Source organism: Lycorma delicatula, chromosome 10 (genome assembly GCF_047948215.1).
Source record: "Lycorma delicatula isolate Av1 chromosome 10, ASM4794821v1, whole genome shotgun sequence".
NCBI lineage: Eukaryota > Metazoa > Arthropoda > Insecta > Hemiptera > Fulgoridae > Lycorma > Lycorma delicatula.
Window position 1 is genome coordinate 106728946 of NC_134464.1, and position 23715 is coordinate 106752660.

The 23715-nt window shown below is 29.2% G+C and overlaps 1 protein-coding gene across 3 annotated transcripts in view; it reads right to left on the reverse strand.

Annotated features, from left to right (window-relative positions):
- LOC142330985 (arylalkylamine N-acetyltransferase 1-like) overlaps positions 1-23715 on the reverse strand; it is a 535412-nt gene that overhangs the window by 510898 nt on the left and 799 nt on the right. The gene's annotated exons all lie outside the window — the stretch shown is intronic.

Consider the following 23715-nt stretch of genomic DNA (forward strand, 5'->3'; position numbering starts at 1 on the left):
ACAGGAGGAAGATAAGAAAAATATAATGACTATAGTAACCTACATATGCAGGTAAAAAGGAAAAGGTGACTCATTTTAACCGTCAAAACATTTATGTAGCTAAATTGTAGATAATGACGTGTTACTTCCGGTCGTCATTATAAGCGATAACATGTTGCATTGAAGTAGAAAAAATAGGTCATAATAACCGACATGTAACTACAACCGATGTAATTATAAATAATATACATACGTATTTATGCTTATTAACCAGTACATCAAACCAACTAAGAGACAAGGTTTTGGTAATTATATCCGCTGTTACTATAAACGATACTGTATTTTCATTTGCCCGAATCAATTTTTTTCGTACATAATAAAAAATTAGGTGAGGTTGTTAATTTTTTTTCAGAATTTATATACATTTAATATTAAATTGTAATACCATTCTCTTAAAATATAATTTCTTATATATACGTAGGCCTATATATAAAATTTGTGGTTCGAAAATTTCAAAAACCGCTTGGTAAATTTCATCGAAATTTACATATACTGTAGTAGGATATTTGAATTTCTGCTTATGAAAACGTGATGAAGATTAATCAAGTCGTTTCTTAGTTACGCTCAATTTAATGTAGACAACAGAAAAATATCCTCAATTTGAGGTATTTTTTCGATCGCATGGTGGGATTACGGGGTGAAAATAAATATTCTTTGAGGTATGAGGTTTATGAAAGTACCATTCATGTAAAAATTTTGAGGTTCTAAAAACCCCAAAACTACTAGATCAAGCAATATATATATATATATATATACACACACACACACACACACACATAAGGAAATTAAATCCTAAGTGTATTTTTGTACTCCTCATAGCTCAAAACGTAAAGAAAAATCAATTTCACCTTCCCAATCCTTCCGTGCGACCGAAAGTAATGACACAAGATAATTAAAAATATTATCATTTTATTTAAATATAATATTTTTTAGTTTATTTAATTCAATGATTCTAACTAAAGCGCGCGCGCGCTTACCATATTTAATTAGCGCGGATGTGGCGGTACTAGCGGCAACGGTCGGCACTAACTAAACTAATGTAATTTTACAAATTACACAGAACAAATTTAGTTTATACGGTCGGCAGACTTGTGTAGCCGTGAGGCTTAACGCACCAGGTACCGGTCGATCGAGTTCGAGACCCAGCCAGACCGAGTTACTTTTTATTATTTACTTTTAAATATTATTCATTTATTTAATTCTACCGCACACCTGGTGGCGTCACAAAATAGCCGTAGTTTAGAACATTTTTTTATGTACGGGTGAAATTTTACAAAATTTTTTTGTTGCAAATATTGTTATTTTTTTCGTTAAAAAATCTTGTTTTACAGCCTCATTGCTCCTTTTAAGTTGAAAATTTAATGGTATCAGTATTTAATGGCTCGTATATAGAAATAATCTGACCAAGTTTGGCCAAAATCAGTCCAGTAGTTCTGAAGATATAAGGTGATTTAGAGGCCAACACCGAAGAAACATGCTGTACGACCATTAACATCCAAAAAATTTCCAACCGGTTTTTTGGGTTCCTTAGGTGTCAAAACGTCAAGATCAGGTGAAAACTGCAAATACCCAAATTGGTCTGATTATAATACTTCCCTTCTACAGCTGTAGCGCTAGACGGGAAAGTAAAAATCATAAGTCATTTGTAATAACAGATCACCCAACAATGGACTTCATTAACTTATTAATTTAACCCAAGTATACATTTATAAATTAATAATATTTTTATAAATTTTTTTTACAAATTTAGTTTATATAGTCGGCAGACTGGTATAGCCACGAGACTTAATGCACCAGGTATCGAGTCAACCGGACGATACAAGTATACATTTATAAATTAGTTGCTTTCTATTCTAAATTCTTCTCAATCGTTGCAAAACATCTTAGTTGGTTTTTATTTTTACCTAACTTTTTGTGAAATTTCTTATAAAAGTTTATTGTAGTATTTTTTTTTTTAAATATTTAACTAATATTTTTATCAAATTTGTTATAAATTGTTTAATAATTATGAAAAACTTACATTTGGAAATTTATAAAACTGAAAATGTTCAACTGATAAACAAATTTGTGGAGTTTTAAATTGTTTTAAAACTGTATAATATTTTTAATTAATTTATTTTACTCATTTGAGCATAAATTATATTAAAGTAAGAGCCCAAATAACAATAATGTTTTTTTTTTAATAATATTCAGAATAGTTTTCAATGTTTTCAGTTTGCAGAGTAGTACGCTGATGCTGTCATTTCTCCCACTACCTACGGTTTAGACGATGTGTTCTTCTTATTAAAAATTGTAACAAAATAAGTTGACATGATAGTTATAAGAATATTGCGTGTTTCTTAAACATAAGGAAACAACTGTAAACTCATTAATTACGATTATATTATATTATTTTTCATAAATAAATTATTAATTCTATAATAAATTTTATGGAATTCAACTTTCATTTCTCGACATATATATTTAAATTCAAGGTAAACTAGCTGTATCAGTGCAAGAAAATCCGTAAAAGAGATTAGTAAAATAACAATAAAAAGTTTCGTTATAAAATATGAATAATAAAAAAAAATGTATTAACATAGAAAAACAGACAAGTCATTGACATCGAATTGTATCGTTATCATTAACATAACAAATATCGGAAATGTGATAAAAAAAATATTATAAAATTTACTTTCATAAAAAACTTTTCACCAACGCCAAAGTGATTAATTTGTTAATGGAAAAAATAAATATTGATCTTTTTTCGTTAATTTCCTATAAATCTATAGATTTTTAACTTTGAGACCATTGCACATGCATGCTTATATGAATGTGTGTGCGTGTGTGGGGGCGCGCGTGTATAAAACAGAGTTAATGAAGTATATTAAATCGGTTGCCAGTTAAATGGAAACGAGCTAATATAACAGCAGTAAATAGAATATATTTAAAATGATAATAACGTTGATGTTAATGTGAAATTAAAATCATCCATATTGCTTTTACCATTATTTAATCTATTCTTTATTTATTTCACTAGGTAATATTATAAAATATACTTCATCTTTTAACGAAGTACGATTCGTGACATTTTTCGATTTTCAAGCTGTCATAATACATCCTGTTATAGTTCACTGCAGGCCGTATCTTTTAAATAATAGCTATCGCTTCTTTTGATAATCAGTTTTAGAAAGAATTTTCTTTCAAAACATAAATCAAATGTATTGTTTTTTTATGGTTTTAATCATTTTATTTGTTTAATATACAGATATATTCATGTACATTATATAGTATACATTATACATTTAATAGCTTGCTGTATATTTTCGGATTCTACATGATAAAGTGAATTTTTTTTTTTGTCTTCAGTCATTTCACTGGTTTGATGCAGCTCTCCAACATTCCCTAACTAGTGCTAGTCGTTTCATTTCAGTATACCCTCTACATCCTACATCCCTAACAATTTGTTTTACATATTCCAAACGTGGCCTGCCTACACAATTTTTCCCTTCTACCTGTCCTTCCAATATTAAAGCTACTATTCCAGGATGCCTTAGTATGTGGCATATAAGTCTGTCTCTTCTTTTAACTATATTTTTCCAAATGCTTCTTTCTTCATCTATTTGCCGCAATACCTCTTCATTTGTCACTTTATCCACCCATCTGATTTTTAGCATTCTCTTTCACATGATTCCCTTCATTTAAAGATTTATGTAATATTTTTAAGTAACTAAAAAACATTGTAATCATCTCTTCCATTTTATCTTTAGTAGACATAAGAAAAATATTTTCTCAACCAAATTTATCAACCGCTTCTCTGCACATGGGTATATATTTGCGATTTATTTTAAAATCAACAAGAGAACACTCCAACCTAAATTTCTAAGAACACAGTAAATTATTAGCTCGCAATTAATAGAATTCTTTTGTTTCCATGTATTATTTAGATCATCAAACGCATGATAAAAATCTAAGTAACATTTATTCATAGTATCTTCGGTAAACATCGTACAGGACAAAAACTAATCATCAGCATACCTCTTATAACGTTTTATAAAGTATTCGAAACAGTCAGAAACTAGATATTGTTTTTTATAACGGTCATCGTATACAAATATTACAAAAACTTGTTATTTCAGAAAAAATTTTATACATACAGGAATTCCATTAGCATCTATAAAGAATTTCTGATCACGCTGTACCTTATCATCAAATAGGTACGATTTCTACCCTAATAACAATCGAGTACTATACATTTTTAACAGAAAACTTCCTATTTTCGATTTAAATTTCAACTACCACGATTTTAATGGGAAATTTCATCTACCCTTTTAATAATTAACAAAAAGATTAAGGAATAAAAATAAATAACTAAAGAAATGCTCTTAAATATAAATAAGGAAAAAAGAGAAAACTAAAATGAATAAATGTGAATAAAAGGTCTTGAATAATTTTGAAATCTTGGTTGTATTGTTAGCTCAGTCTTCCGAAATTTATGCACGGGTGGCCAATTATATTTTAGAAGAACAGTCGTTTCATGCAGAATGAAGTTCGTTTTAATGTACCATATATTATATATAATATATGTTATATACATTATATATAATGTACATAGTTTGTTTTTATGTACTATAAATATGTATGAAATGGAAAATTTATCTTTTCCCAAGTGTTTTATTTTTTAGAACGTAGTTTTAGTCAGAGATTTAATTTTTACATATTTTCTCGTGCTTTTACGCAAAAGATTTACAGAAAAAATATCTTTTTAATTATCTCATGCTTGTCTATTATCTCGATAACAAAATTTAAGATTAAATGTTTTATAATGATTTATTATTTTTTTATTAAGAAGAATTTTATCAAGTAGAACACGTAAAATTATTTTAGATAACATGACATGAGTTATTTTTATTACCTTGTTTATTTTTTTATAAAATAGCGCGTTCAACTTCTGTTTTTACTGATGTTTAGAAATGGAATACACGACTTGAGTTATTTTTATAGTTCCAAGTTAGTTTTGAACAATATACGACAATGCGGCTATTAGTACCGGTTTTTTTCTTTTTTTAGTCTACTTTTTATTGGAAACACGTTTGTAAGAATTTACAAGAAATTAATTACATTTTTATTAATTTTCTTCTTTTTTTTAATACTTTTATTTATTCGTATCAACAATTAAAGTCATTAGAGACTTATCAGTGTTATATAATTGTACCGATAAATTTGTAGTCTTGAACAAACTCAGGTCGACTACTCCTGAGACGTGTGGTTAATTGAAACCCAACCACCAAAGAACATCTACGATCTAATATTCAAATCCCAATAAAAGTAAACTATTTTTATTAGGAATTGAAGCTGAGAACTTCGATTTCGAAATAGTTGATTTACGACGACAAGTTTACCACTAGACCAATCCGGTAGGTTTCTTTTTGAAGTTATACTTCTTTTGGCGCATTAGGAGAAACTGAGTGAGTGTATTTTCAACAAGTTACGGAAGTTGCGCGCGCCGGCGTAACACACCATGAAGATTTGCGCAGGTCCAAGTGGATCAGTTTGCACACACATATGTGTAGTGCCTAATTCAGTCAGTCGTTCAGTACAATTAAGTGATTAGCACGTATTATATAAATATATATTTATATATACGGATTTCTGAAGATGTATATTTTAAACTGTGAATATTGTTATTCATATTCATGAAACTTCATTTATATTGCGTATATTTTTTTTTGTGAAAATTATTAATCAAGATTTGAGGTTATATTTATGTAAGTATTATTTTTTATGAGTAAAATTTTATTTTTTAATAACAGAAAATAGTACACATCAGATAAATTCTTGATTTTGCATAAATAATTTTAAATTTACCAAAAGTAAGATTTTTGATTAAATACACTACTATAAAATATACTATATTATATTATATGATATATTATATGATATTTGTATCATATTTTCATATCATAACCCTCGTGCCTATTTAATCGTCATCCGAAGAATTTATGGAACTAAACTAATCTATTCGACGAACTTAGTTTTAAATGACAAGGAATATTTCCATATTTTTAAACTAAATAAAAGTAAATATTACGTGTTATTTATTCAAACGTGTTAATTATTACGTTTGAATAAATAACACGTAATTCATCTATTCATTTATTCATGGTACTATAGTCGTCTATCGATCATGTGACTCAGTTCAAATGTTTGAATGCGTAAAAAAATTCTTTTTTTTATTTACGCCAAAGAAGTATAACTTCTTAGTGCGTACGAAGTACACACGAGCTTTTTCAGTTTTTTTATTTATATCTTGTGTACAATGGTTTTTTTTTTAATTTGGGTGATTTTAACTACAAGATGATATTGAATAAAAGTCCATTTAAAACCATCACCTTGTTTATATTAGAGTAAACATCGGATCTTAAATTATTAAATATGACGTCATTATTTTCAAGTCATTTAAATATAAAGTGATGCGTTGATATTAAAGTGTAAGCTGCCCTAACCTATTCCTATTGTATTATAATAGAAAATTTAAGCTTGTTTTTTCATATTACAAGCGTGTCATTATTACGCGTGTTTATTCGTATTTTTTTATAAATTTTGTTTTTATAAGGTAGGCATTTTTAATATTATTACGTTCTATTAAATGAAATGTTTTATCTCTTTCATTTTTAAATAGCAAATGTAATAATATTATTTATTACTTTAAACCGGAACACTCGTTTATAATTCTATTTTGTAATATATCGACATTAGAATGTAAACAACAACATATATATATATATATATATATATGTATATATATATATATATATGTATATATATATATATATATATATATATGTGTGTGTGTGTGTGTGTGTAACCTTTTACTTCAGTGATATTATCTTTTTTTCTGTTTAGCCTCCGGAACTACCGTATGATATTACTTCAGAGGATGAATGAGGATGATTTGTATGAATGTAAATGAAGTTAAAAAATGTAACGGTAAATGAAGGGACCCAATAAAGCTATTCATAATGGATTCAGGGATAGTTTTTTGGTTTCTAAATATTCTTAATCCTATATATAAGTTAAAATATAAATAAATTCATCTAATGTCTCTATTCTTCTGCATCTAAAGATATTTGTAACTTCGTCTATTTAAATTTGTTTTAATTTTTTCTAGCAATATCTAAGATATATTTTCCTTTTGGATTATTTAATAAATTATATTCGCCTGTTCCAACAATGCTTTTGATATTTATAACCTTTAAAAAATGTAAATCCATCTAGCTCTAATTTTAAGAATGTTTCTTTTTTAGGCCAATAACATATTACTAATTCGTTTTTATTTTATGATGTGTAAATAATACGTAAAATCCTTCTGTTTGTATTAAATTTGTTTTACATAAATGTATAAATTTGTCTTTAAATGGATCTTTAACATAACACGTATTAAATTCTTATTTATTTCTCTCTTTTTCCATAAACAACAACTACTGGATATTTTTCAAACTAATTTACACAACACAAACATCGAGAATGGTAAATTATGATAATTCAACCCAATTAGCACCTTCTAACCAAGCTTTTAACAGTTTTTCGTATTTTATTTTAATCGCTAAAGTTTCTTTCACATCTTCTTAATTAAACGTTTGTTTTGATTCGAACTCTTTCTTTATTTTTTTAATATAATTATCTTCTGATAACTCTACCCTCTTTTTTTTGTTATAAATTGTATGATATTTTATTGGTTTAACTTCTTGTATATCGTAAATATTTTAATTATGCGTAATATTTATTCTTTTAGTAATAAAACAAGGCATGCAATATTTTGTATCTATTAATCCTTTTTCTGCAGCATTTATTTATTTTGACATTGTACAAAATAATATTGTTATTTTATAAAATAAATTTTTCATATTTTATGTAGGTTTTATGTAAAAAATTTTAAATTAGATTTTTCTTCTATTAACTCCACATAATTCGTAGGCAAAGTGTTAAACTACATGCATTAGTTACAGAATATATTAACTTTTGTCAATCTCTGTTTTTTGTTGGTACATTAACACGATATCGTGTTAACTTTTCTGTTCTTTTATTTCTCCGTAAATAATAATAATAATACAATAAATCGTTATAAACCATGCGGATCTATAGAGACGCGGAGTTCGATGACGGGTGATCAAGGGTGGCCAGCTTCTGGGGGTGGTCGGCGGGGGCTCCTCGGAGTCGTCACTCGTCGATCACCCCCTGGGGACGCCCTCCGGTCGTACGGATTCGGATAGTACAGTGCCTGGGTGATCATGTAGGGACTGTACATAACATATGGTTTAGATCCGGCCTCTGCATTAAAAGGGGGGAGGTTTTTTAGCGGGTGAGAGCCCCCCACTGCCGTCAGTGCGGGCCTGACGGCGGCTGGCAGAGCTTTTTCCTCCCCCTACGAAAAAGAAAAAAAAAACCATGCAACAACTATATTTACAAATTTTTCCCAATACGTAGAAATAGAAACAGGATAAAGTGGTGGCATCATTAAAATATTGTTTAGAAAATTTAATTACATTAACACAATTTTTTATTGGATCTTTACAGAAATTATCTTTGAAAGTAGAATAATTATACATTTTTGCTTCTTATCTTGTTAATTACTGTTTTTTTGCTTTTTTATCGTTAAATTTGTTCCTTAATCTTTCGTCTGGACAATATAAAAAAATTATTATATGGTCCCCTATACTTTTATTTACATCTAGCGAAGAAATTTAAAACACAAATTTATTATAAATTTTTTTCTTTAATTATCGCTTAACCATGTTACGTAATTTATCCTAATAGTATTTTTAGCTTTAATTTCTTTATCTTTATCTTGTCTAAAATTAAAATTATCAATTAAATATTTTATAATTTGATCTTTATAGAAAATTCCTATAAAATCTTGCGTTATATGCAAGTCCATGAAATTATATTGTTTATTATCTTTTAAAATCCCTGTTAAACCTTTGATTATATGATCTAATTTTTCATCTGTTATTTCTATTTTATAAGGATAAATGACAAATTCAAAATCTTTTTAAGATTTTTTTTAAATCTTAATTTTATTTAAATATTTTAAGATCATTAGGAATTATTTGTTTCGGTCATTCGTTACGTTTAATTATAGTCGGAAATTTTGCCTTTACATCATGGTTTGCCTATTTATACTTGGAAAAATTGGTTCGTAAATATTTATTTTTTCAACCACAAAGTAATTTTTTAACTAAGGTTTATCCCCTACTTTTTCTGTATCTTCTACTCCAACTATCTTTATTAATAAAATATTATCCCAAAATGGTTCTGTTAAAAGATTAGATAAATATTTTCTGCTTTCTTTATATTCTTCTTTATAATTAACATCGCCAATATTTGTAATAAGATTACAAATGTTTTCCATAGAAAATCTATTTAAAAGAGAATCACCGGTAAAATTTTTAATGTTCTATCCGAATAAATCTCTAATTATTTTATTTGCCTCTAGTTCTAATTCTTCTTTTTCTTCCTGTTGCTCTATTTCGTCTTGTTTTTATCTGTTCTTTAAGAGCTTTTAATTTTAGTAGGACTTCCTAGGCATCTTTTTCTTGCTTCTCTCTTTCTCTTCTTTTCAATAATTCTTGTTTTATAACTTTTCTTAGTTCTTGTGCTGGAATAATTTTTTCCTAAATTTTCTTCCGGTGGTTTTAATTTTTCATCTTATGTTTATTATATACTATATGTTTTTAACAACTATGGCGATTATTTTTAATTACATCATTTTTATTACTTTTCTCGTTTATCCTTATTTATATTTAGTAGCATTCCTTTATTTATTTACTTTTTATTCCTTAATTTTGTTTATTATTAAAAGAATAGATTAAATTTTTCATTAAAATCGTTGTAGCTGAAATTTAAATCGAAAATAGGAATTTTTTTCTGTTGATTTTCTGTTAAAAATGTATAGTAATCGAATGTTGCGAAATAATTGGAAAAGTCTTACCTATTTGATAGCGAAAGTGATTAAATTAAGTGATTTTAATAGTGGTTGTAAAATTTTCTTCTATGTAATAAAATACAGATATGATTAAAAAATTGAATCGTGTTAAAAAAAAATTTCGTTTGTATAATAAAGAAATGGAACAAAAGTTTGAGATTAAAAAAATATTGTAAAGATTGTAATAAGAACATCAGCTACAAAGATCGGTCTCATAATAGCAAGACCAAAGGGGACTCGGGAGTTACGGTAATGGTAGTTTAGCACAAATAACGTACAACTTGAAAGACTGTTAATAAAAGATCCTAAAACTAATAATGTAGTTGCTTTAAGAACAGCTAATGTAAGAATGAGATTTTATGATATATTGGATAGAGTTGGTGGGAATATAGTGTTCTGTGACTCAGATTCAGTTATATATATTGATGATGGTGAAAATACAAAAGAGACCAGTTGTATGCTTGGCAAGTGGACAGATGAATTAGGAGGTGATGATTATCTAACTGAACCCCCGCCACCCCCCAACATTCAACAAGCCCTAAAAGTTATGTTTATACAACTTTAAAAGATAAATGTGTGACTAAGATAAAAGGTTTTACTTTGAACTATACAAATTCAAAAATATTAGATATGAATGTTATGCACAAAATGGTTGAAAGAAACTGAATCTGTAACCTATAATTAAATAATGAGAGAAGTAAAGACTAAAAATTTAATAAATAAAAATATCACAAAGAAATTTTAGTTTGATTATGATAAAAGGGTGATTCTAGAAGAGAAAGATAAAATAATTGATACATTACCTTGGGGGTACTAAAACTGTATTTTAATGGGCTGCAGTCCATTAAAATTATTGACGGGTTGTCTGGGGCCTGCAAGAATTCAAAGATGTATACACTAAAGTCAGAAATTAAAGTAGTAATTGTTAATCATGAGAAAGTGGCAATAGTTAATTTATGTATAATCAAAGTGAGAAATTGTTTTAAGAATTTATTAAAGTTAAAATTATTTCAGAAGATTCAAAGTCAAAATTATTTAAATAGAATATTAAGTGAGAATTATTTAGAAATTTCAAGGTCAAATTATAAAAAATGGTCCAAATCTTCACTCTTACTACTCAGACACAGACACATACACATAAACAATAAAAGATGATAAACCGATCCGCATACAGTGACAAAATGCACTGTACTGAATAACATTCGTATGAGTTGTAGTGTAGACGGGCGCGCCACACGGTAGAATGGGGATCAACAAAAAATAACAGACTACGCTCACAACTTGCACTTCTTGCTGCTTCTTGATGCATTTTTGGCGATGGTATGTCGGGTAAGCGAGACTACTGTATATATATATATATATATATATATATATATATATATATATGTGTGTGTGTGTGTGTGTGCGCGCGCGCGCGCGCACGTATGTAGGACTGTGTATAAAATTTATGTTCGAAAACTCTTGATCAATTTCAGTAAAATTTAGATATGATGTAGTAGTGTATCTGAAGATGTACCTCTGAAAATTTAAAGAAGATAGGTTGAGTCGTTATTCAGTTAGAACTCTCAATTTAAGTCAATAACAGACAACATAACCTCAAATTGAGGTTATGTTGACTTTGTATTAGTGTATTTTTCATACGCGCTTATGTAGTGAGTCACACTGGTAAACTCCCTCGAATTTAAAATTGATGCTTCTGTGTAGGATCTACTCGTTACTTTTAATTATTTCATCAAATTATGGTTATCAATCAAATTTCTTAGAAACAAAAAATTTGTTTTTAATGTTACATAAAAAAAAATTCTTTTAAGTTTTCTCAACTAATTTATGTTTTGTATGTTTCTTGCAAAAAAAGATTATATAAAATCGAATTTATTTAATCTATTTATATATTTAATCGAACGTATGAAGTGCATTGTACTCAAAAAATCAGTGCGATTTTGATTCCGAAGTAAGAGCGTCGGAAACGAAAAGTCCATCTTCTTGCACAGAACTGCACAAAATTTGTTTTATATATAAAAATTGAAATAATGAATTACATCAAATATATGTAATCTATGAAGTAATATCAATTTTAACATTTAATTAAAAGTAATTAATCAATAGTAATATCTATCATGAGATCACAATGCAATTACCATTATTTATTTTATTGTAATTTATTTGTTTTTTATTACAATTTGAATCAATACAATCTGATTGTTAATACTCATCCGTTAATATAGAGAATCAATAAAAGTTAAGGCTTAGAAAAACATAAAGAGAATAGGCTACCATCCCATTTCATTTAGTTTTCTTCAATTTAGGTATGAATTTAGTTGTCTGAAGTATTCATAAATTTTAAAATATTGTATTTATATTTGTAGTACTGTAATTAAGTCTTGCCGATTTTTATGAAATACATATCTATTGATTTATCTCACATAAGAGACTGATATTAAATATATTACAAATGAATTAAAATAAAATTATGGTCAGTAGACACTAGCTGATAAATCAGAATTGTAGGAAATTATTATTTAGAATAAAAAATACTTTTAAAATATGCTTGAAAATAATATATAAAAAATATACATTATTTTATTAAATAAGCGTTACCTATTTATCTACTATACGCGTATATATATAAGTCTGGTAGCTTCCGTAAATCTGTTACTCTTTCACCCTAAAACTACTCAACCGATTGAGCTGAAATTTTTCGTGAACATATTTTTTATACTTGGAAAGAACAAGGACTATTGCCTTACGAAATATTTCACCGTTTCAAAATGGGGGCCGTTTTAAAGGCTTCTCTTTTTTCTTCATCTATTTGCGGCAAATATATGAAGAAAGAAGAATTTGGAAAAATATAGTTAAAAGAAGAGACAGACTTATAGGTCACATACTAAGGCATCCTGGAATAGTCGCTTTAATATTGGAAGCACAGGTAGAAGGAAAAAATTGTGTAGGCAGGCCACGTTTGGAATATGTAAAACAAATTGTTAGGGATGTAGGATGTAGAGGGGATACTGAAATGAAACGACTAGCACTAGATAGGGAATCTTGGAGATCTGCATCAAACCAGTCAAATGACTGAAGAAAAAAAAAAATTAAGGGCTTGCTGTAACAACCGGATTATGTTCCTTGCCGAAATTCAATTTTACTATAGCCAACTGTTTGGTCAAATCGATTTCCAATTTCAGTATGAAACCAATTTCAGTATTTTAAATTTAATTTTCTTTAAAAAAAGTTTTGTGTTTTTCATTATCTCTTTCGGTTATCAACAAAACTACCTTTAAAAGTACCACGGTGTACGCCATACATTCTTTTAGACTTGCCCTTCACTATAAGCGCTACCAACTTTCAAATAAAAACGCTTTTCCGATGGCAATAAATAAGTCATAAGAGTAGACACTTCAAGACACTGATTTCCACTTGAAGTTAATACTTCTCGCATGAGCTCGCACATTCAGCTGTGGTATTAAGTTTCCCTCCCTCAGGAGATTTCCTGAGGGAATAATCTGTATATATATATATATATATATATATATATATATATATATATACTCTACAGAGAAAAGCTGTAAATATTGTATGACTTTTTAGATTATGTTGCTCACAAATTTTTCCATAAAAACACAAATAAAGTTATCAAACATAGAATAAAATAAAACAAAGTACGGTCACCTCCTGGTGTATTTTAACGATAAGATGCATGCAAAAGGACGAATCCGTACGAAGGTTGGATAACCAACTATAACTAGTATTTTTAAGATGGAGACCGACTATTCCGAAACCCTTATATTTCAGATCACTGAAAGTTTTGATTCCTGTACTGATCAAATTGTTGCTGTGAAGAAATTATAATACTCTGATAGTTTTTATAAACTGGACAGGCTTTAATTGTAATTTATCATCTTTATTCTCTCGAGGAAACTAACTAGACGGGAAGGACGAACGTACTTCGCCCTGCGACCGGCTATTGTTTAATATATACATATTATATACACATACAATAAAAACAATTAATATTTAATCGAATTGAACGTGAAATGGTGGACATGAAAACAGACACAAAATTACATCAATTTTCTGCCATAACTTGGCTATTTGTTAACCGATTGTAAAAAATAAAATGTCATTTTGTTTAAAATAAAGGCTTAATATTTTATTAAATAACATAAATTTTGATAAAACTAATATTTAGAGAGATATTACGGATTGAAAAATAAACATGGCCGCAATTTTTTAATTTGCGAAGGTATTTAATTCCTGATTTTTTTTGCTAATTTTAATACGCTTACCAAATATAAATATGATTGTCAATCCGAAATTGAGATATAAATTTTTACATAAAAATAACAAAATGGCAGACAGGGGAAGAAAGAAGGAGAAATCGCCATTTTTCCTAAGGATATTTTTTGTTTAGTTTACAAGTAGAATCCGAAAAAGTATTGCCAGGCCACCATTTTATAAACACTCTGTGAAAGGTAAGTTTGGATCTGAGCCAAATCTAAATCACTCAACCTGTCAGTTTCAGTGAAACTGAACACGGAGTAGTCGTTCAGGTATTATACCTGAACGGCATACGGGTATTTCATACAAGCTATGTATTATACACACTAGTAAAATATTCGGTTAAATTGATGATAGATGACAATCTATCCCCATTAATTTAACATGGTATTAGCGAATTTGAAAGTCAATATGCTGATAAATACATAAACTAATTGTTCACTAAAATATTTTATTTTTATTTTTTAATTACATATATATGTTTTGAAGATATTTATATAGATATATTTAAACAACTAGTTTATAAATTGTATTAATAATTAATATACTTCATTATTAAAATGTGTATATATAATTATGTAAGTTGGAATAACCTTAGGTAATTAACATAGATATATGGTGTAGGTAAGCTAAGGAATACGAGTACAAATCACTTCAGAAAATTATAAACTATTTCCAAGCATAATCAGAATTCCATGTCATATTTATGAAGGATTGTATGATTATTTTTTCTAGTTTTTTTAAAGTTATAAATGTTATTATTTTTGACCACCATTAGGTATTTCCTTCACAGGATGAGATGAATAACAATTTTGGTAGCATGTGAAAATGCCATGCCTGACCGGGATTCGAACCCGGGACCTCCGTATGAAAGACCGAGACGCTACCACTCGCGCCACTGAGTCCGGCTTTTCTTGAAATCCAAGAGCCATTAAATAGAATGGATTATTAATTTTGATTAGACAACACCGTATAAATTTGAGACTTACAAATCATTCCAATGTAGAGTGGTTCAAAGATAATATTTTTAGGATAATTCGAGTATAATGCAAAATTTTTAAACTTGTTTTACAAAATTTATTTTAATTAATTTCAATATTTTTTATTAATTCATTTAAGTATCTGTAATATACGAGGTGTATGAGAAAAATAATGAGATTGGTAACACTGCGAGCGATCTGGTTACGCTGTGTCTACCGGTCTGTGCTAGACCGGTTTGTTCATTCCTTCCACATGCTCAGTACGAGTTTCAACTCCGTTCAGCCAACACATTATTTTTGACAGCGCCATCAGTGAAGTTGTGTTTTTGTTGTGTGTTACGAAAATGGAGCATTGGAATTTAGAGCGACGTTGTGCAATCAAGTTTTGTGTTAAACTTGGGGAATCCGAGCAAGTGTGACCTTTGAAAAGTTGAATTAGGTCTATGGGGAACATCGCTTATCAAGAGTACAAGTTTTCCGCTGGCACAAATCATTTTTGGAAGGTCGAGAACATGTTGAAGATCAACCTTGCTCAGGGAGACCTTCGACTTCAAAATCTGACGAAAACGTTAAGCGTGTGAGGGTTCTTGTGAGATCAGACCGTCGTTTAACAATAAGGATGATGAATGAACAGTTAAATTTAAACGCATTCACCGTACATCGAATTTTGACAGATGATTTGGACATGCGAAATCGGTGCCGAAAAACCTCACAACGGAACAGAAGGACAATCGAAGAAACGTGAGCGTTGATCTTCTTGAGAGGATTGACAACGACCAAGAATTCTTAAGTCGTGTGATCACAGGTGATGAATCCTGGATATTTGAGTACGATCCTGAAAAAAAGCAGCAAAGCGAAGAGTGGTAAACTCCGTTATCTCCTCTGAATCCTCTGAACCGAAAAAATGTCGAATGAGCAAATCAAAGATCAAAACCATGCCGATTTGCTTTTTTTGACAGTAGGGGTATCGTGAATAAAGAATTTGTTCCTCCAGGACAAACTGTCAATCAATTGTTTTACAAAGGTGTCTTTGAAAGGCTCAGGAAAAGGTGATTCGCGTGAGACGAGACATTGCAGACAAGTGGATGCTTCATGAAAATGTCCCGTGTCACACGGCCATTTCTATCACGGGATTTTTGATCTCAAATCGAATTCCTACGGTTCCTCAATCCCCCTAATCACTTTATTTGAGTCCTTGTGACCTTTTCCTTTTCCCAAAATTGAAACATGTCTTAAAAGGACGCCATTTTGTAACTCTGGAGAACATTCAAAAGCCTGTGACCGACCAGTTAAAAGGTTTACCAGTTGAAGCCTTCCAGCGCTGCTACCAGAAGTGGGAACATCGACTCCGCCGGTCTATAGCTGCCCAAGGGAACTACTTTGAAGGGGATAATATTGTTGTTTGAAAAAAATAAAAATTTTGTTAAGTAAAAAGTCTCATTACTTTTCTCACACATCTCGTATACATATATATATTTTTTGAAATCGTATTAATCATAATTTTTAATATGCGTTTCATTTTAAAATAAAATATCATTGGTGAATAAATAATCTCTATATATAATAAGACCAATATAGACCTATATAGAAGACCAATTTGGTTTCAGGAAAAGTATAGGGACAAGGGAAGCAATTTTAGGCCTCAGATTAATAGTAGAAGGAATATTAAAGAAAAACAAACCAACATACTTGGAATTTATAGACCTAGAAAAGGCTTTCGATGACGTAGACTGGAATAAAATGTTCAGCATTTTAAAAAAATTAGGGTTCAAATACAGAGATAGAAGAACAATTGCTAACATGTAAAGGAACCAAACAGCAACAATAACAATTGAAGAACATAAGAAAGAAGCCCTAATAAGAAAGGGAGTCCGACAAGGATGTTCCCTATCTCCGTTACTTTTTAATCTTTACATGGAACTAGCAGTTAATGATGTTAAAGAACAATTTAGATTCGGAGTAACAGTACAAGGTGAAAAGATAAAGATGCTACAATTTGCTGATGATATAGTAATTCTAGCCGAGAGTAAAAAGGATTTAGAAGAAACAATGAACGGCATAGATGAAGTCCTACGCAAAAAGTATCGCATGAAAATAAACAAGAACAAAACAAAAGTAATGAAATGTAGTAGAAATAACAAAGATGGACCACTGAATGTGAAAATAGGAGGAGAAAAAATAATTGAGGTAGAAGAATTTTGTTATTTGGGAAGTAAAATTACTAAAGATGGACGAAGCAGGAGCGATATAAAATGCCGAATAGCACAAGCTAAACGAGCCTTCAGTAAGAAATATAATTTGTTTACATCAAAAATGAATTTAAATGTCAGGAAAAGATTTTTGAAAGTGTATGTTTGGAGTGTCGCTTTATATGGAAGTGAAACTTGGACAATCGGAGTATCTGATAAGAAAAGATTAGAAGCTTTTGAAATGCGGTGCTATAGGAGAATGTTAAAAATCAGATGGGTGGATAAAGTGACAAATGAAGAGGTATTGCGGCAAATAGATGAAGAAAGTAGCATTTGGAAAAAATATAGTTAAAAGAAGAGACAGACTTATAGGCCACATACTAAGGCATCCTGGAATAGTCGCTTTAATATTGGAAGGACAGGTAGAAGGGAAAAATTGTGTAGGCAGGCCACGTTTGGAGTATGTAAAACAAATTGTTGGGAATGTAGGATGTAGAGGGTATACTGAAATGAAACGACTAGCACTAGATAGGGAATCTTGGAGAGCTGCATCAAACCAGTCAAATGACTGAAGACAAAAAAAAAATATATATAATAAAATAATAACTAGGGTCGTCCGGTGTGTGTTCATTACACAAAAACTAGTGCACAAATTTTAATAAAACTTTGCAGATTTAAACCTTAGAGCTTTGTCATTATCAAGGATTAGAATTATCACGATATTCCTAATTTTGTTTAAGATATTAAAGATATTCATTAAAGAAAAACACCTCTAAATTCAAACCTACATTCTTTTAAACATTTTAAATAATTTTATTAAAAAATTATTGTTAAGATTTTCGATTGTGTGAATAGTACTACATACATGAAAATATTAGAAAGATGTAGATCGAATGTATAAATTGATAATTAACTACAAGATGCACCTAAATCTCGGTTAAACAGAGTTTTCCTAGTATGTCATTAAATACTAGGAAGACTCTGACTGTTAAATATAGATACTGGAACGCTAGTTAGAAATTAAAAGAGTGACCAGTATACGCGATCTGGGTGTGGTTTTTGATACCAAATTGTTGTTCACTGGCAATGTTGATAATATTATCTCTAAAGCCAGAAGAAATTTAGGACTATTTCATTAAATGGCAAGACGATTTCGCACGGCAGATATTCTACTGAGATTATATAAAACCACTGTCAGATTCATCCTGGAGTATTGCTCCGTAGTGTGATGAATTACAATCATGACTGCATTACAAGATAGAAGAAGTCCATAGATTACTGCTATCGGTACTGCACTATCGAGGTTTTGTAAAAGGAATCCATCGTATGAAGAAAAACATTGGATATCTTCACTTTATAAACTAGAGAAGTTGCATATAACATAATGTTTATATATAAAATGTTTAACGGTTATGTCGATGTTAATATATCGAGGATTGGAATTCGAATCCGAAACGTAGATTTAAGTAGAAGGGACTTTGTTCGTCTATGAAGATACTGGAGGGCTGAGTCCACTTGAGAAATGTGTTCAAAATTTTACGGAGACGGAGTGATGTAAAGTGACAGAAATGAAAGAGTGACAGAAATGTGTTCAATATACGTAGACGGGGTGATGTAGATATATATTTAATTCAAGACTCAATGAGTTCAAGAGGAGGCTGCTTAATGAATTTTTTAAAAGAAATTGAATATAAACTACACGGAATAAAAATAAATATTTTTATCATTATTTCTATGTCTTTTACATTAGTGAATTTTTTTTCCGTTTCAGAGGTTTCTTTTTTAGAATAGTTTTCATTTTTCTAGAATAATCTTGTGGATAATATCGTTTTCCCTATAGGTCAAGTGTAGTACTTTAAGGTTTTCAGTTATCCTATTCCACTTGCTTCTACTTTATATTTTGTTCAGAATAAGAGCTATACTAGCTGTGAATTTTAGTAATGAGATTTTACTGCAACGTATGTGATTGTGTTAATGCATTAATGTACCGGGTGATTCAATTGTTACTCCTCACCAGTATTTATAATACTTTATAGTCTATCTTGTTTTTGTTAACAGTGATATAACTTTAAATATAGCTGTCATTAATAAATATCGTAAATATCTCGATTCATTTGGCGCCAAATGAAAACATCAAATAAATAAATGAATCATTCTTATATTATTTACTGTTAGTTTTATAATCCGTACGCACAACTTTCGTACGGAATTCGTCACGTGATTTATTTACAACAGAATAGTTCTTAAAGTGAATCGAGTATAGTTAAATCACTTCGCTTCCGTGTTTAGAGTATGTACACCTTCGTGGTGGTTGGGGAGGCTACAAGGGGTGTGTGAAGGCATTCCATGAAATAAAAAAAAATTATTATTACTATTATATATATTAGAATGAACAGTAAAATTATTTGACCAGGTTTTAGAACTTTGAGTCACGAGTCCTAAAGAAGGACCTTTTTATTAACCTCCGGTTATTGCTTCAGAGGATGACACGAATGATTTTAGCGTGTGTGAAAATGTCATACTTGACCTGGATTCGAACCCGGGACCACCGGATGAAAGATCGAGACGCTACCACTCGCGCCACGGAGGCCGGCCCTAAAGAAGGACCTAGGAATCACTAAGGTATCTTCGTATTATGTGAGCAGTTTAAGAAGTGCTGCTTTCTGCAATTGTGATGTTATATTTTGTAGGTTAATTCTAAGTTTTTTGGAGGCTTGTTGGCATAGCTCTAAGGCGCCTGTTACTATTGATACAAAGTGGTCTTCTTTTACCATAGTCATTGATTTCAATCTGTAAGTTTTTTTATCGTATTATTTTTTATTATTATTAATATTATTGTTGTTGTTGTTGTTGTTATCGTAATTAACTTAAATTCACATATTTAGCGAACTTTTATGAGTTTTGATTGTTTATTTTAGCTGTCAATAATCGATTAACAAAAGTTAAAAACATACTTCAACAAAATATACTTTCTTTAAAAAAGTAACCTTTCTTATTATTCAAAGTTTACTAAAAGAATGAGAGTTTCTCGGTTCTCTGAAATAACTGAAGTGCGTTATTCTCGACTAGTTACTCACCGAGAGCGCCGCACCGACTCGAAAACTCGAGCTGCCATAAATTTGCAACGCGAGTTACAATTAAATTTTTCACGAGTTCATACTGATGCCATTATCGAGCTATAATGCTCGAATAAGAATAGAGATGGTTTTAGCTGTAATGTGCAGATTAAATATGCCGATCATGGAATTATTGGCGCTATAATAGAGGTGCGTTCGTATTGTCATGCTCGGAAATGGAAAGAGGAATCAAAAGGGATATGTTCGTCTACAACAGGAGCGTATCAGCGCTTCTACTTCAAGAACGAGAAAAACGTTGGAGGAAAGAGAGCTTTTTAAGCTTTAATTTTTATTTATCAGTACTACTCCCACAACTATGAGGATAACGAATCTCGGGGGGTCCTGACAAGACGAGAAAGGTGAGTGAAACGAGTCCTGACTGGCTAATTATAAATAATTCTTATATATTCCAGCAATAGTCATGGAGGCTGAAAAAATTTACATTATTTCATGTTTTAATCCACTTTTCGATGAAAATTACTTCTCTGATATTAATTAACAATTTTTATTACGGTTTCATTTGTAAATTATAAATATTTAATTTAAAACTACGCGTAATAAAATATAAAATTGTTCCATTTTTACCATAAAAAAAAATGTTGAAATGTTAATGTAGGAATAGAAAGTTGATTTAAATTTTTTTAAAAATACTTCAATCACCACTGATATTGGTATATAATTACAATCTTTCATATATATGTAACAAGAGCGAAAAAAAGGTCGCATGGCACAGGGGAAACAAGCATTCAGTTAAAAATATAATTTGCTTACATCAAAAATTAATTTAAATGTCAGGAAAACATTTTTGAAAGTGGATGTTTGGAGTGTAGCTTTATATAAAAGTGAAATTTGGACGATCGGAGTATCTGAGAAGAAAATATTAGAAGCTTTTGAAATGCGGTGCTATAGGAAAATGTTAAAAATCAGATGGGTGAATAACGTGACAAATGAAGAGATGTTGCGGAAAATTGATGTAGAGAGAAGTATTTGGTAAAAATATAGTTAAAAGAAGAGACAGACTTATAAGCCACATATTAAAGCATCCTGGAATAGTCGCTTTAGTATCGGGGAGACATGTAGATGGAAAAAATTGAGCAGGTAGGCATCGTTTGGAATATGTAAAACAAATTGTTAGGGATGTAGGATGTAGGGGGTACACCAAAATGAAATGACTGGCACTAGAAAGAGAATCTTGGAGAGCTGCATCAAACCAGTCAAGTGACTGAAGACAAAAAAAAAATATATATATATATATATATACAGCACAAAATTAATGTTTCATTTATATTTTTAAAGGTTTTTTTTACGATATAAGAGCAGACTGACGCTTAATTACGTACTTTTTTTTTAATTAAGAGAGATGAATTTTTAGCGTTAAAAATTCTAAATTTGATTGGGATTCGAATGCAGAACCTTTCGAATAGAAGGTAGAAATATCTTTGTGTTATAATATTATATATTAAAGACCTTCTGATTATAAAATTTCGTAATTATAACAAATCCAATTATCTTTCACGTGTATATATATATATATGTGTGTGTGTGTGTGTGTGTGTGTGTGTGTGTGTGTGTGTGTGTGTGTGTGTGTGTGTAAAGAAATAAATTTATTACTTTAGATTAGAAAAATAAAATTTAAGTCTTATTAATTATAATTAAATTTTAAGATATTTTTCAGTAGCGTTGGCCGTATCGAATAAACCGGTTGAAATATTAACATCGAAGGAACATTGGGCGTTGTACTTTAGTGAGTAGATAACCAATGATAATAAACTACATATATATTTCTTGATTCCTTTCCTTTTGGAGAATAATTGCATCGGGCCGTAAAAGTTCCGACAAATCTTATGCGGCTAACCTTAGAAAAATTTAAAGTTAATATATTTAAATGTTAAAAATATTTTAATAATTGTTTATTTTAAATTTTAATTAACAATTAAATATATTATTGACCATGATATCATCTGTTTTTTTTTCATTACCATTTTTCTGATTGAAATTTAATGTAATTTTAGTAAATAATTTGTTGAAAAATTTCAAATAATGATTTTATTTTTTTTTACATTCACAATATTATTGTTTATATTTTTTAACGATCTTCTTTTTATAAATTACTTTTTTCACATTTAAAAATCAAAGTGATGTAAATAATTATAATACAATGCTTTTTATATTATTATATTTCTGTTTATATTAAACAGCGGTAATTTAAGTATGAAAATACAATAAAAAAATATTTAAAATATACGTTAATAGGAGTTGGAAAGTCCTTCGAGTAAATATGCCTTTAAACGTTTAAATTATTTATTAAATTTTTGAATAAAATAAATCTTTATATGCAGTACAGCGCTAGTCTGGTATACACATTTGTGTACATGTTACAAATTTCAATTAGTTAAAGCTGAAGTTACGTTTAACTAGGATAAAAATTTAACTTCAGTAATATTAATGAAGACAATTAAACATATATTATATAACCGCATCTATATTTTTAAAGATATTATATACATGATGAAAAGTAATATTACTGAATCCTTCAAAATTTAATTTAAGTAAGAATTTAAAGAAAAAAAATATATTTGGTGTAAATCAGTTATAATTAATTGTACAGTTGTAAGTTTCAATTATAGAAATAGAAGAATAAGGGCGTTGAAAGATCTGGGAATTGTAAACTATGATGAAAACACACTTATACATATCACTTAAAAAAAATTTATTCAAATGAAGATCATATATGGAGAATATAAGGTGCTGAAAAGGATATGATCGAGGTAGCCAAGATTTTTTAAAAAAGATATGTTATTGAAGAAGGAGACGTGTAGTGTACTGCAAATGCCGTATAGTTAAATTTGGGTGAAAATTTTTTTCTTCCGTAAATAGTTTTTATTTAGTTTTCAAAATAATTTTTCCCCAATACAATTAGATATTGTTTACCAGTCTTTCTTTTTAATCTATTTATTTATTTATTACTAAACCAGAAACGTGTACTTGAAACTTGAATAATTTTTTTTCAAAAAGTGAACAAGTTAAGTATTTTTTTTAAATATTAGTATTTAACTAAATATTTACATAATTTAAATATTTTAAAATAATAGAAGTTTGATGAAAAAGGGTCGTTTAAAAACTCAAAATATTATTAATTTTTTAAATTTAAT